Source organism: Lagenorhynchus albirostris, chromosome 7 (assembly GCF_949774975.1).
Source record: "Lagenorhynchus albirostris chromosome 7, mLagAlb1.1, whole genome shotgun sequence".
In the NCBI taxonomy this organism is placed as follows: Eukaryota; Metazoa; Chordata; class Mammalia; order Artiodactyla; family Delphinidae; genus Lagenorhynchus; species Lagenorhynchus albirostris.
The window spans coordinates 51,473,900-51,485,957 of record NC_083101.1 but is presented as its reverse complement, the minus strand read 5'-3'; the positions used below and the strand labels follow the sequence as shown (position 1 = coordinate 51,485,957).

The 12,058-nt window shown below is 38.8% G+C and overlaps 1 protein-coding gene across 1 annotated transcript in view; it reads right to left on the bottom strand.

Moving 5' to 3' along the window:
* KANK1 (KN motif and ankyrin repeat domains 1) overlaps window positions 1-10,366 on the bottom strand; it is a 155,038-nt gene extending 144,672 nt beyond the window's left edge. The window contains exon 1 of the mRNA XM_060155016.1: window positions 10,296-10,366. The gene's annotated coding sequence lies outside the window, so the exon portion shown is untranslated. The remainder of the gene's footprint in view (window positions 1-10,295) is intronic.
* Window positions 10,367-12,058: the final 1,692 nt, after the last annotated feature.

Genomic DNA, 12,058 nt, shown 5'->3' with positions numbered 1-12,058 from the left:
ACACAGTGATGAGAATCTCTCAAAGATGTTTCTCGTCCATTTACCTCCCTGGTTTGCCCTCTGAAAATGTGGAGCTCAGAACTGAATGCAAGCCCTCAGAGGCAGCCCAACCAAGGCGGAAAACAACGGGATGATTATCTCCTTTGTTCTGAGAGCTGTGACATTAATGCTATTGGAGATGGCCAACAATGTCAAATGGCTGGCTAAAATCTTAAATCTCTTTAACAAGAGCTGCTATTGACCCAGGTCTCTCCAACCCACAGGCACACAACTTTTTTCCCTCCTATCCCAGGTATCACAAAGTTGCATTCAGTAGAGCTTAGTTGTACATTTGTTCATTTTGTCTTCAGCTTTTGGGAGCCTTTTTCTATCCCGATTTCTGACATTCCATTGCTTAGCTTCCCTCCCAACGTTGGAACAGACATACATTTGATACACCTTTCTTTATCAAAGATCACTTTCTCAAACCAGAACACCATGTCATTTTGGAAGGGCTATTCAAACCATTTTATTTTATAAGACTTTAAAATATTTTTATATTAAAACAAAATGGGTAAAATATGAAATACAAAGTGGATTCATCTTTGTGAAAAGACATGAAAAAAGAGAGGAAGAGCACTTTCAAGGAAAAGAGCTAAATTTAAAGCCTAGGTCACAAAAGTAGAAAAATAAACAAGTAAAACTAAAACTGTGCTAGAAAGTCATGAAACAGGGAACCAGCCAAAGAGAAAGCAACAGAGGGGCTAAAAACTTAAGTTGAATAAGTCAAGTAATTGGATAAATGATTGAATTATCTTAATGGAACAAGGACATTAAATTTTAAAATCCCTCTTTGGATCAATGGAGTAATGAAAAAACAGCTATTAAAAAGGAAAAGCTTATAGTCACTGTGTATAATTTATTTCATTGTCCAAACCTTAGTTTTCTAAGTACCTTTTTATACATCATGGCACCTTAGTAATTATACTATTACTTTAAAGTGATCTTGGGTATACATTTATATTTTATCTTATCAAAGAGACCAAATAAGCATGAAATGCCATGTAAGGTAAATAACACTGGTGCAACTGACTATTTCTACCTCTTGCATTCTTATCCAGATCACTCAACATATTCAGAATCCTTACTTTATTTTTCTTGCAAAAAGAAAATGAATATGGTAGTGCAATTTATGAGAATGAAAGCTAACATCACAGATTACTTACTAAGCACCCTACAACAACATGAAGTTGATAATATGATTATACCTACTTCACAGATGTGGAAACAGACTTCATGGTTGAATGATATTGTTAGGGTCACATTTAGTAACTGGCAGCACTGGGACTCTAAAACTGGCCTGGCTGACCCTAGAGACTAAGACTCAACCCACACTCAATCAGAGGAGAGCACAATTAAGACATTAAGGTTCCCATATGCTTTGCTGGGAATTACTAAATGCACACTGAACTTCTCTCTCTGCAGCAGATACATACATACATGCACAAATGAGAATTTTTATATGGGTAATATACATTCTTAATTTAAAAATAAGAAAATTAAACAAGATAAACTGGGTTCATTATGAGAAGTGGCTCCAAAATTTCCCCTCCTCCTTAAAATAAAACTTAAAAAAATGCTTCTGTATTCAGTTGCAACTTTTTGGTTTCTTCCTCCAAACTAAGCCAAAAAAGACTCCAGAGCAAGAAGAAATAAGAATTGCAACCTAGCCACCCCCTTCCCGCCATCAACCTTTAAGTAATATTTTCCTTAGAGTAGAAAGATTAAAAAGTAGTTTTCTTAAGTATAGCTCTGAAAAACTTTAATGATTACTTTAAATATGACCAGTGATATTTGTCTACACACAAATTAGTGATATTATAGCAACATGAAGGTTAAAAGTTTTGGGTTTTTTTAGAAGGGCTTGTCAGCATCTTTTATCATCACTAAAAGGTAATTTTAGCATTTCAAAGGAATTTTTTCCTAATTGTATTCTGAGAAACACATTTTCGAAAACTGTTATGTATGCACTGGGAACCCACAGATCTTGTTAAATCAAATATTTTATATTCCAGTACAAGTCTGGACGCATCAAATCTGAAAGAATTTCTGAAGGCTTTCCAAACAGCCTATGTGATTTAATTTCCAGCCAAATAGGAATCTTAAACTCTTTGGGTTATTGCAGCTAATTCTCAGTCAGTGCAAGGAAAGGAGAAATCCAGCAAAGCTTCTGGCACCAAAACATCCCAGAGTAAGGACAATCCCCATAATATACAAATTAGAATATTTTATCTAATTGGTTTTGGAATCCTGATTTGTTTGTTCATTTGACTCATTTAATTTAGCAGTGTGGGCAATTACGTCATACACCTAGCACAATGGGAGAGTTCAATCATCGCAGAGTTCACAATGTGTGCCTCTGGCACATCTAAGTTATGTGTTGTCATGACATGGTATTGGCAGGAGGAGAGGCAGATGACCTACCATTTTTCCAAGAGTGGGAATGACTCCATGCAGCCACTGTACCACTCCTGACCCTGGTGGACATCAGGATACCACTCTGCTTTGGGTTGTGGATATAGTCTAAGACTAGGAAATGGCCTTCTCAGGGACAAGCTACTGGCCCGTCTAATTTCATGAGCATTATTACTGTCCCCATACCAGTGATTCTCAAAGTGTGGTCCCCAGATCAGCAGTAGCAGCATCACCTGGGAACTTGTCTCAGACCAGTCCCAGACCTCTTGAATCACACAGTCTAGGGATGGGGCCCAGCAATCCAAGTTCTAATACAGTCCTTAGGAGATACAGACGAGCATTAAAGTTTGAGAACCACTGCTATAAATGATATCTTTAAAGTGATCATTCACAGAGACCACCATTATTACACTTGGGTTTAATTTCCATTATACCCATTAAGAGTAATCTACTGATCTTCCAATATTCCTATAAAATAAATTCAAATGGAGGGAGGCTTTGAATTTACCAAAAGTTCAGGGTAAGAGTGATGAATGTGAAATTTAGCAATTTGCTTCTATTTTTTTTCTTATGTGGTCTCTGGAACAAAATCTTCACAATAGTTTATAAGAAAATATTTCATTACACTGCTCAAATTTACTCGACTCCCTATATTACTCTGGTTCCGACTCCCAACTGCAGCCTAAAACAAACTTGACACTGAATCCAGAACTGCATGCGGCTGAAGAGCAAGGACCTGAAAGGGCCTGAGTTCGTCTAGGCTGTCACTTCCCACCTGGGTGCTCTTGGAAAAACTCACTTAGTTGCTTTAAGCTTCAGTTTCCCCAAATGTAAAATGAAAATTATAGTACAACCTTCATCACAGGGAAGCAGTGAGAATCAAAGATGTTTAAAGCATATCGCCTGGCACAAAGCAGCTCTCAACGCATTATAGTAATTTTGTCATTATTAGCTAACAGAACTATTCAACTTTAAATACTTCCGAACATGCTTAAGTCTCTAGAAAGAAGAGGATGTAAACATCTAAATCACTTTCTATAGATAAACACCTGATAAGTGATTTTTTTAAATAAAGATGATAAAATTACAACAGCATTTCATTCCGAACAAAGGATCCCATGATAGAAAAACAGCTCATTCTGCAATAAAAGGAGTGTACACAATATCTAAACGCAAATACCCTGATCAAGAGAAGACCTTTCAAAATATTTTCTTTTGAGATCCCTAAGCTGTTATAGGGAAAAAAGCCAAGGCATAGTACAGGCTTGAGCAGATTAGTTAAGAATGAATTAAAGAAATTACATTTTTGGCAAGGCTAAAGTAAAAGGCAGGCAAAATTCCAAGTTTCTGCTGGTTCATTCAAATAAGTACTCCCCTTGCTTTTTGCAGCTGATAACTTAATATTAAAACACATTTTGTATTATAATTAAAAGATCAATAATCCATGTCAAAAGAAATGTTACCTAAGAATCTTTTAAATATGTTCTGGGATGACATGAACATCGTTACCAATTATTATTTAACAAACAATGATGATGCCTTTATCTTCATACAAGCCTGGGTTTGAGTCCTGGCTCAGCTATTCACCAGCTAATTGACCTTGGGCAAGTCCCTGAGCTTCCTAATTGATCTTCCTGTCTCTACTTTTGTCCTCTTCCTGTCCATTCTCCTACAGCAGTCAAAGGATCCTAATCTGTTCCTGAAGCAGGCTAAAACCCCTTCCTACCTCGGGGCCTTTGCATATGTTATTCCTACCTCAGAACATCCACTCCCAACCTCTGCCCAGCCAATTCCATTAGGAATGCCTTATCAGCATAGGCTAAATTCTCTCCTTATATGCTCCCTTTACTTATTTTGTGGTAACTCTTCTCACAGTTATAACTTCATTGTTCTTCTGCAATTTTCTATTTAATGTCAGTCTATCTGTGCAAGCAGGGATTATGTCTGCTCCCTGCTGTATTTCTAGCACCGAGCACAAGTGAGAGTGATCATTATAAACAGTTCTCTGGGCATTGTTTCAACAAATCAGAGTGACCATCTAATTCTGTAGAGTTAAGAGGTAAACATACTTTTGGATTAGTTGGGTTTTCAGACATGCAATATTGTCAGATGAGAAAGTAAATTCTTTCAATATCTTTCTGGTTTCCAAAAGCAGCATCAAGTAAAAGGTGAGAAACAACTTTGGATCTTCTGCATTTAAAGAGACAGCTAACTTCAGATTCAAGAAAGAATTCTGGGAATCATGCTGATAATACCAAATAATCTAGAATACTGGAGCTGGTATTAAAATGCCATCATGGGTAAGGACTATATCTCCCATCTAGTCAGTGTGGTCTCCCCTTATCTTTCTGCCTTTATTTTACCCGGGAAAAGCCCTGGGGGGTGAAGAGAAGCCTCCTGGTCTCCTCACCACAGTGTTGTACACAGCCGTACATGTAGTATCAATCAGGAACCCGCCACCCGATTCATGTCAGGTCCCTTTATTTCCTTCAGTTTCCTACTTTGCTCTCCTCTCTGGCCCCTCATCGCTTTTCCAGCTTTCCTTTAATCTCTCCCACTCAACTTTCTCAAGATGTGAAACACGGTGATATGGCAGGAAGAGGGCTAGATTTAAAGTAAAGACTCCTGGAGCTACATTATTTTGGAGAAACTGCTAAACGTACGGCAGATTATTCTGGAGTGTGGGAAAAGGAAGAAGGGCTAAAGAAAATCAAAAGACAGCTCAGGAAAAGGATGGAAAAAGAAAGTGGATAAAATGGAAGGGTTAGGGAGAGAAGACTACAAGGCCTTTTTTTTTTTTTTTTTAGTAATTAACCCCCTCCCTGCCATAAACCCAAAGACCTAGAGTTGAGAGCTTGTATGTCCCCTCAGGCTGCTAGCCATTGCCTCCCACCTCTGAGAGGATTTAATCCTAAAAGGAGTCCAGGTTACTTTCTGTCGGGGCAGGGTGGGAGATTGCTTATCTGTTTCTTGCTGCTTAGCCTGAAGGTATATATTGTTAAAGATCCACATTCAGGCTTCTGCACAGATATGGGGAGGAAAGGGTGGCTTGCACCATGTTTTTAAATAATGAGTGATTTTTGGTAATAAACACCCTAATGGCTATCATAAAACCTAGTTAAAGATCAGAGCTTCTCTTTAGAATTACCACTATCTAAAAGATACTACATATTACAACCTCAGGGGGGATCCTACCACAGATTAAGTCTACTTATTTATCCCACCAGCAATGTGGGGTTTTTTTCCCCCCATAGGAAACTGTTGGAATCCTCATTTAATCCAGTGGCATTGAGACCAATGATGTTCCAGACATGCCCACATCAGAAAGCAAGTCCTTGCTCCGAGAGGGCTCAGTTACTGTGGAGGGAAAAGACCAAAGCCCACCAAGGTGGTTTTCCCTAGGGAACCTCTTGACCCCAGGACTTTGTGTGTGCAATCTCCCAACCCCAATTAAGGATCATTCTGCCCTCTAGAAGCTATCAGAAGATGAATGCAGTCCCAGGAAGAACGCTGTTCACTTCCTCCAGACAGACAACAGGCAGCCACCTGCTCTGGGATTTATTCGCCAGCTTCCCAGTTCCTATGTCATGGAGTCACTGCCGCTTGTGCCTCAGAGGACAAGGAGAAGAAACAAACAAACAAGCCAGGTGGCTGGGGCAGAGAGAAAAGTCAAACTGCCGCATGCAGCCTGGGGCTTGTGGAAGCCAGGTTGCTCCCCATCTCAAGCTGTGTTTTGAGACAGCTGTTTGCGTGGTAATAGGAAAAGGAAGGAAAAAAACAGTCTTTTATTCTAAAGGAATGAGAAACTGCTAAACGTGAAACAGAGCCTGCCTTGAAACACTGTAGGGCTTTCCTCTATCAGTCTAGTTCAATTCTGCCATAAATAACTTCTTGGTAATTCTCTTCACTAATAAACTGAAGTACTTTGAACTGAACTAAGTTGGCCACAGAATGAGGCATGATCACCATGTACTAAGTAAAGCATGCTTTTCCCACAGGGCTGAGTGGGGCGTCGGGGAGACAAGTGGCCCAGAGTCACAGCCACTATAGGAAGCTGGGGGAAGATCTTGCAGAACGGTTTCAATGGGGCATTCTCCACTCCCCCCAGAAGGCTGTGGAACAGGCCTGGAAGAAGAACTATCAAAGTAATAGAGAAGAAATAAAATCAGAAGAAAAGATGAAACTCCAAAAATTCACATATTCCTCCTTTCCCTCTGTTTTCCTGTGGAAGCAATACAAAAAAAAATTTTAAAGAAAAAAGAAAAGAAACTTCTTTGGAATTATTAATGGAATTAAAATAAAAAATTAATTTTACACAATTTATACAATCTCATCTATAATTTCATGCAATGTATAGTTTTTTAACCAGACTATAAAACTCCTGCCATTTATATATTTACACTTACCTCCCCCCATTTTATTTTTATTGCATAAATATAAAATGTTCATCATAAAACTTTAAAAAATCCTAATTAGAAAGAAATTTTAAATTATAATTCCAAATTACCACTGTTAACATTTTAGTATATCCATTCTGTTTATTTTTATGCAAATGTATATATAATATATAAATACATGTGAGTCAGCTGGTGGAGGATGTTTGTTTATAAAAATTTCCTCATACTACACCTACTGGATTTTTTCACATAAGTCATGAATATCTGTTTGTTCAAATACATATAGGTTTGTTTGCATTTTCTTTTCAAACATCCTTGGCAAATATCTTTGCTATTTATTGTGAAAGTAGTCCTAGAAAGCAAACAGGGACATCTATACATGCTGCTGAGGGCATAACAGCCTAGGAAGTACCAAGTTCACCTAGAGTAATCACAAAAGCAGGAATCCACCATGTATCATTGACAAAGCTTTAGAAAGCCCTCCTGGGTTAATAATTAAATAACACTAAGAAGGAGCTGGGATTCTTTCCCAGAGAATCTTCTGCTGGTTGCCTGAAGCAAAAAAAAAAAACCTTTATTAATTATTTTCACTGAAGCTTGCAATATGGTAGAAAGACTGTTGACATTACCAAGGTATAAGGATTATCTTTATTACTTTCCCTTATTTATCCATAAAAATACTTTCCTCTATTAAAATACCAATGGCATTTTTCACAGTACTAGAACAAATAATTCTATATTTTGTAAGGAAACACAAAAGACCCCAAATAGCCAAAACAATCTTAAGCATAAAGCTGGAGAGATCACACTCCCTGATTTAAAACTATACTACAAAGCTACAGTCATCAAAGCAGTATGGTACTGGCACAAAAACAGACACGTAGATCAATGAAACAGAAAAAAGAGCCCAGAAATGAGCGCACAATTATATAGGCAATTAATCTACAACAAAGGAGCCAAGAATATACAATGGGGAAAAGACAGCCTCTTCAATAAATGGTGTTGGGAAAATTGGACAGCTACATGCAAAAGAATCAAATTGGACTACTTTCTCATACCATCTACAAAAATAAACTCAAAATGCATTAAAGACTTATATGTAAGACCTGAAACCATAAAATCTGTAAAAGGAAACACAGGCAATCTGCTCTTTGACATCAGCCTTGGCAATATTTGTTTGGATATATCTCCTCAGGCAAGGGAAACAAAGCAAAAATAAACAAGTGAGACTACATGATACTTAGCTTTTGCATGGCAAAGGAAACTATCAATAAAATGAAAAGGCTATTTGAATGGGAGAAGACATTTGCCAAGAATATATCTGACAAGGGGTTAATGTCCAAAATATACAAAGAACTCAACATAAAACAACAACAACAACAAACAACCCAATTAAAAAATAGGCAGAGGATCTAAATAGACTTTTTTCCAAAGAAAACATACAGATGGCCAACAGACATGTGGAAAGATGCTCAACAACACTAATCATCAGTGAAATGCAGATCAAAACCACAATGAGCTATCACCTCACACCTGTCAGAATGGCTATTATCAAAAAGACAACAAATAATAAGTGTTGGCGAAGATGTGGTGAAAAGGGAACCCTTGCGCATTGTTAGTGGAAATGTAAATTGATGCAGCCCAACCACTATGGAAAACACTACAGAGATTCCTCAAAAAAAAAAAAAAAAAAACAGAACTACCATATGATCCAGGAATTCCACTGTTGGGTATTTATCCAAAGAAACACATTATAGAAAAGATATATGCACCCTATGTTCACTGCAGCATTATTTACGATAGCCAAGATATGGAAGCAACCTAAGTGCCCATCAATAGATGAATGGATAAAGAAGACGTGGTGTGTATATATATACAATGGACTATTGCTCAGCCATAAAAAAAAAAAAAAAAGAAATCTTGCCATTTGCGACAACATGGATGGACCTAGAGGGTATTATGCTAAATGAAATAAGTCAGAGAAAGACAAATACTGTATGATTTCACTTATCTAAAACACAAAAATGAACAAACTTAACTAAACAGAAACAGTCATAGATATAGAGAACAAACGTGGTTGCCAGAGGGAGGTAGTGGGGAGGGAGATTAAGAGGTACAAATTTTCAGTTACAAAATAAATGAGTCACAGGTGCAAAATGTACAGTGTGGGGAATATAGCACATAATATCATAATATCTTTGTATGGTAACAGATAATTAGGCTTATGGTGATCATTTTGAAAAAGAAGTATCAAATCACTATGCTGTATATCAGGAACAAGCATAGTGATGTAGGTCAATTATACTACAAAATCAAACAAATTCATAGAAAAAGAGATCAGACTTGTGGCTACCGGTGGAGGGGAGAGGAAATTAGATGAAGGCAGTCAGAAGGTACAAATTTCCAGTTGTAAGAGAAATGAGAATGAGGAATGTAATGTACATCATGATGAATACAATGAACAGTGATGTACATTACATATGAAAGTTGCTAACACAGTAAACCCTAAGAGTTCTCCTCACAAGGAAAAAATACATTTTTTCCCTCTTTCTTTAATCCATCCATATGAGATGACAGATGTTCACTAAACTTACTGTGGTCATCATTTCATGATACATGTAAGTCAAATCATTATGCTGTACACCTTAAACTTCTAAAATGCCATGTGTCAATTATATCTCAAGAAACTGAAAGAAAAAATATTCTTTCCTCAAGGAATCATCATAACGAATTTTTAGTACCTTAATAAAAGAATATGGCAAAACCAAAGACACATGAGAAATAGTTTTCTCAACTATACATAACCACATGCTATTGTAGTTATAAAGATAGATTATGAATTTCATAGTATGGAGAACTTTAAAAACAGGATAAATGTTTATCAATATTTCCTACAGTCCTGACTAAGGAAAAATTTTTAAATGTGAAGCAATCTCAAACTGTTTCTTAACTATATGGTCAATGAATTTGCCATATTGGGGATAAGATTTTACATCAATATTCTTTAGCCTAAATCTTCCCATTTCCTGCCCACCACCACTTTCCCCTTTCACAGCATGGGCTGGTCCACTACAGAAATTTAAAAGTTACAGTGTGCTTTACTATTTTGTGACATTATAGACTGGGTTAGGGCTATACATGCAGATACACAAAAGGCACCGTTATACCATTTGTATATTGACACTCACCATGCAGGAAGAGAATTTTTATCATCAGCCCTATCTTTTTAAATTATATGAAAAATCAATTTAATAGGAAGGGGCCTAAAATATGCCTCTATATACAATAATTAATTCGGAAACAATATGCCCAAAACCGAGGCATACCTTGCATTCAGCATGCATATCTCATTTTAATCCACCTCCACTACCACCATTTTAAAATTAAGATGCTTCCTGTTCTTAACCCACACATTCTCACTGTCTTGCACACTCTTTGACAAACCTTAATATTAAGCTTGTCTTCATTCTTTCAAGGGCTTTAGATTTACCCACTGTTGCAGGGTAAAATATTCCTGAAAACAGAAAAAGCAAAAAAAACTTAGCTCGTCCAACTTACCCAGGACTCTCCAAGGCTGTTCTGTGAATTCAAGTGCTTCCCCATTGACAACACGTTACAGTAGATTTCCCTGTTCATTGGACCCAGGACACTGGCAGCTCCAGGTTGGGGGGGGCTCACAATATTTCGCCAGCAACCTTTTGTACCGTGCAAAACACAGATTATCAAATAAGCAGCCCACATGTCTGAGGGACTCTCACGCTGCAACCTGAGAAGGCTGAAAAAGGACACCAAGAGAGGGAGCTGCTAATTAATTCTTCTCCTCATCAGCCCCAAATGTTTCAGACAACAACTGGTCTGGGAACACAGTTTTGACATGGTCGAGATAATGACTTGATTTGTTCCCAAAACGCTGGGAGAGCTGCTGCAACCCTATCTGGTGAGAACCATTTGTACTCTTTTCTTCCCAAAGCCAGAAGCAAGGCTTGCTTCTAAAGACAAGAAATACTTCCTGTCTTTTTTCCAAGCCTGACAGTCAAGGGGCTGACTGACCGTGCATTAAAGTCTTATCAACCTGACACTGAATTATGGGCTACTTTAGATTAGCCAAAGCAACATCCGTCTCTGGGTTGCCAAAATAGAATTTCCTGACCAATGGTATTAAAATACAGATGTCTTACAATACGGCCAGAAACAGAAATTAGGACACAAGGTTACCTCGTATTAGTCTTTATTGGGAGGGTAGGGGTGGATAGTGAAAATGGCTAAAGGAGAAAAAACAGGTGAAAAGCTGCAACTTGCTGAATAAGAATTATATGGTACAGAGGTGGGGAGGCAAGATGAAAAGTGCCACAAATGAGCCTGTGCCAAAGTACATAAGGATACTGTTCTCAGCTCCACCCTCAGCTACCACCCTCCCACAACCCTCCTCTTCACAAAGATCTTGAAAGGTTCATCTACATCCAAGTTTCTTAACCTTTGCACAATGGACATCTGGTGTGGACTGTCCTGTGCACCGTAGGGTGTTTAGCAGCATCCCTGGCCTCTGCCTACTGGGTGATAGTAGCACCCACCCTCCCTGGTTCAGTTGTAACAACCAAAAATGTCCTCAGACGTTGCCAAACATGCCCTGGGGGTGGGGCAAAACTGCCCCGGATTGAGAACTGCTGATCTACCCTAGGCCACCATGCAATGGGGGATGGGGGTGTAGTTTGCACACTAAACACAGGCACCAGCTAAGGTGGCACATGGGAACTAAAGTCCACCCATGGCCCACTCACCAAGTCATACACCCCCCGGACTGTCTCCACCCACAGGGGGCACACCTTTTCCTAATGCCCTCAAAGGCTCCACCCAGGCCAACAGAAGCACTACACCTACCCAGGCACCCAGGCCAACAGAAGCACTACATCTACCCAGGCTGCCTCTCCCGCCTCACTTCCCACCCACTCTTCCACCCTCTGCTCTGGGCCCAGCAGCCATCAAGCCTCTGAAACTGCTCCTGCTGCCAAATCCAGCAGATACAACTCAATTCTCAGGGCGCCACAGGATCAGACACTGGTAACTATTCCCTCCTTGAAATGCACCCTTGAGGGCTTCCTCCAACCTTGGTGGCCATCCCTCCTTGGTCTCCTTTGCAGGCTGCCCTTCAGGGTTCAGCCCTCAGCCCTCTTCTCCCACTCTACAACGCCACCCCAACTTGGTTGTCT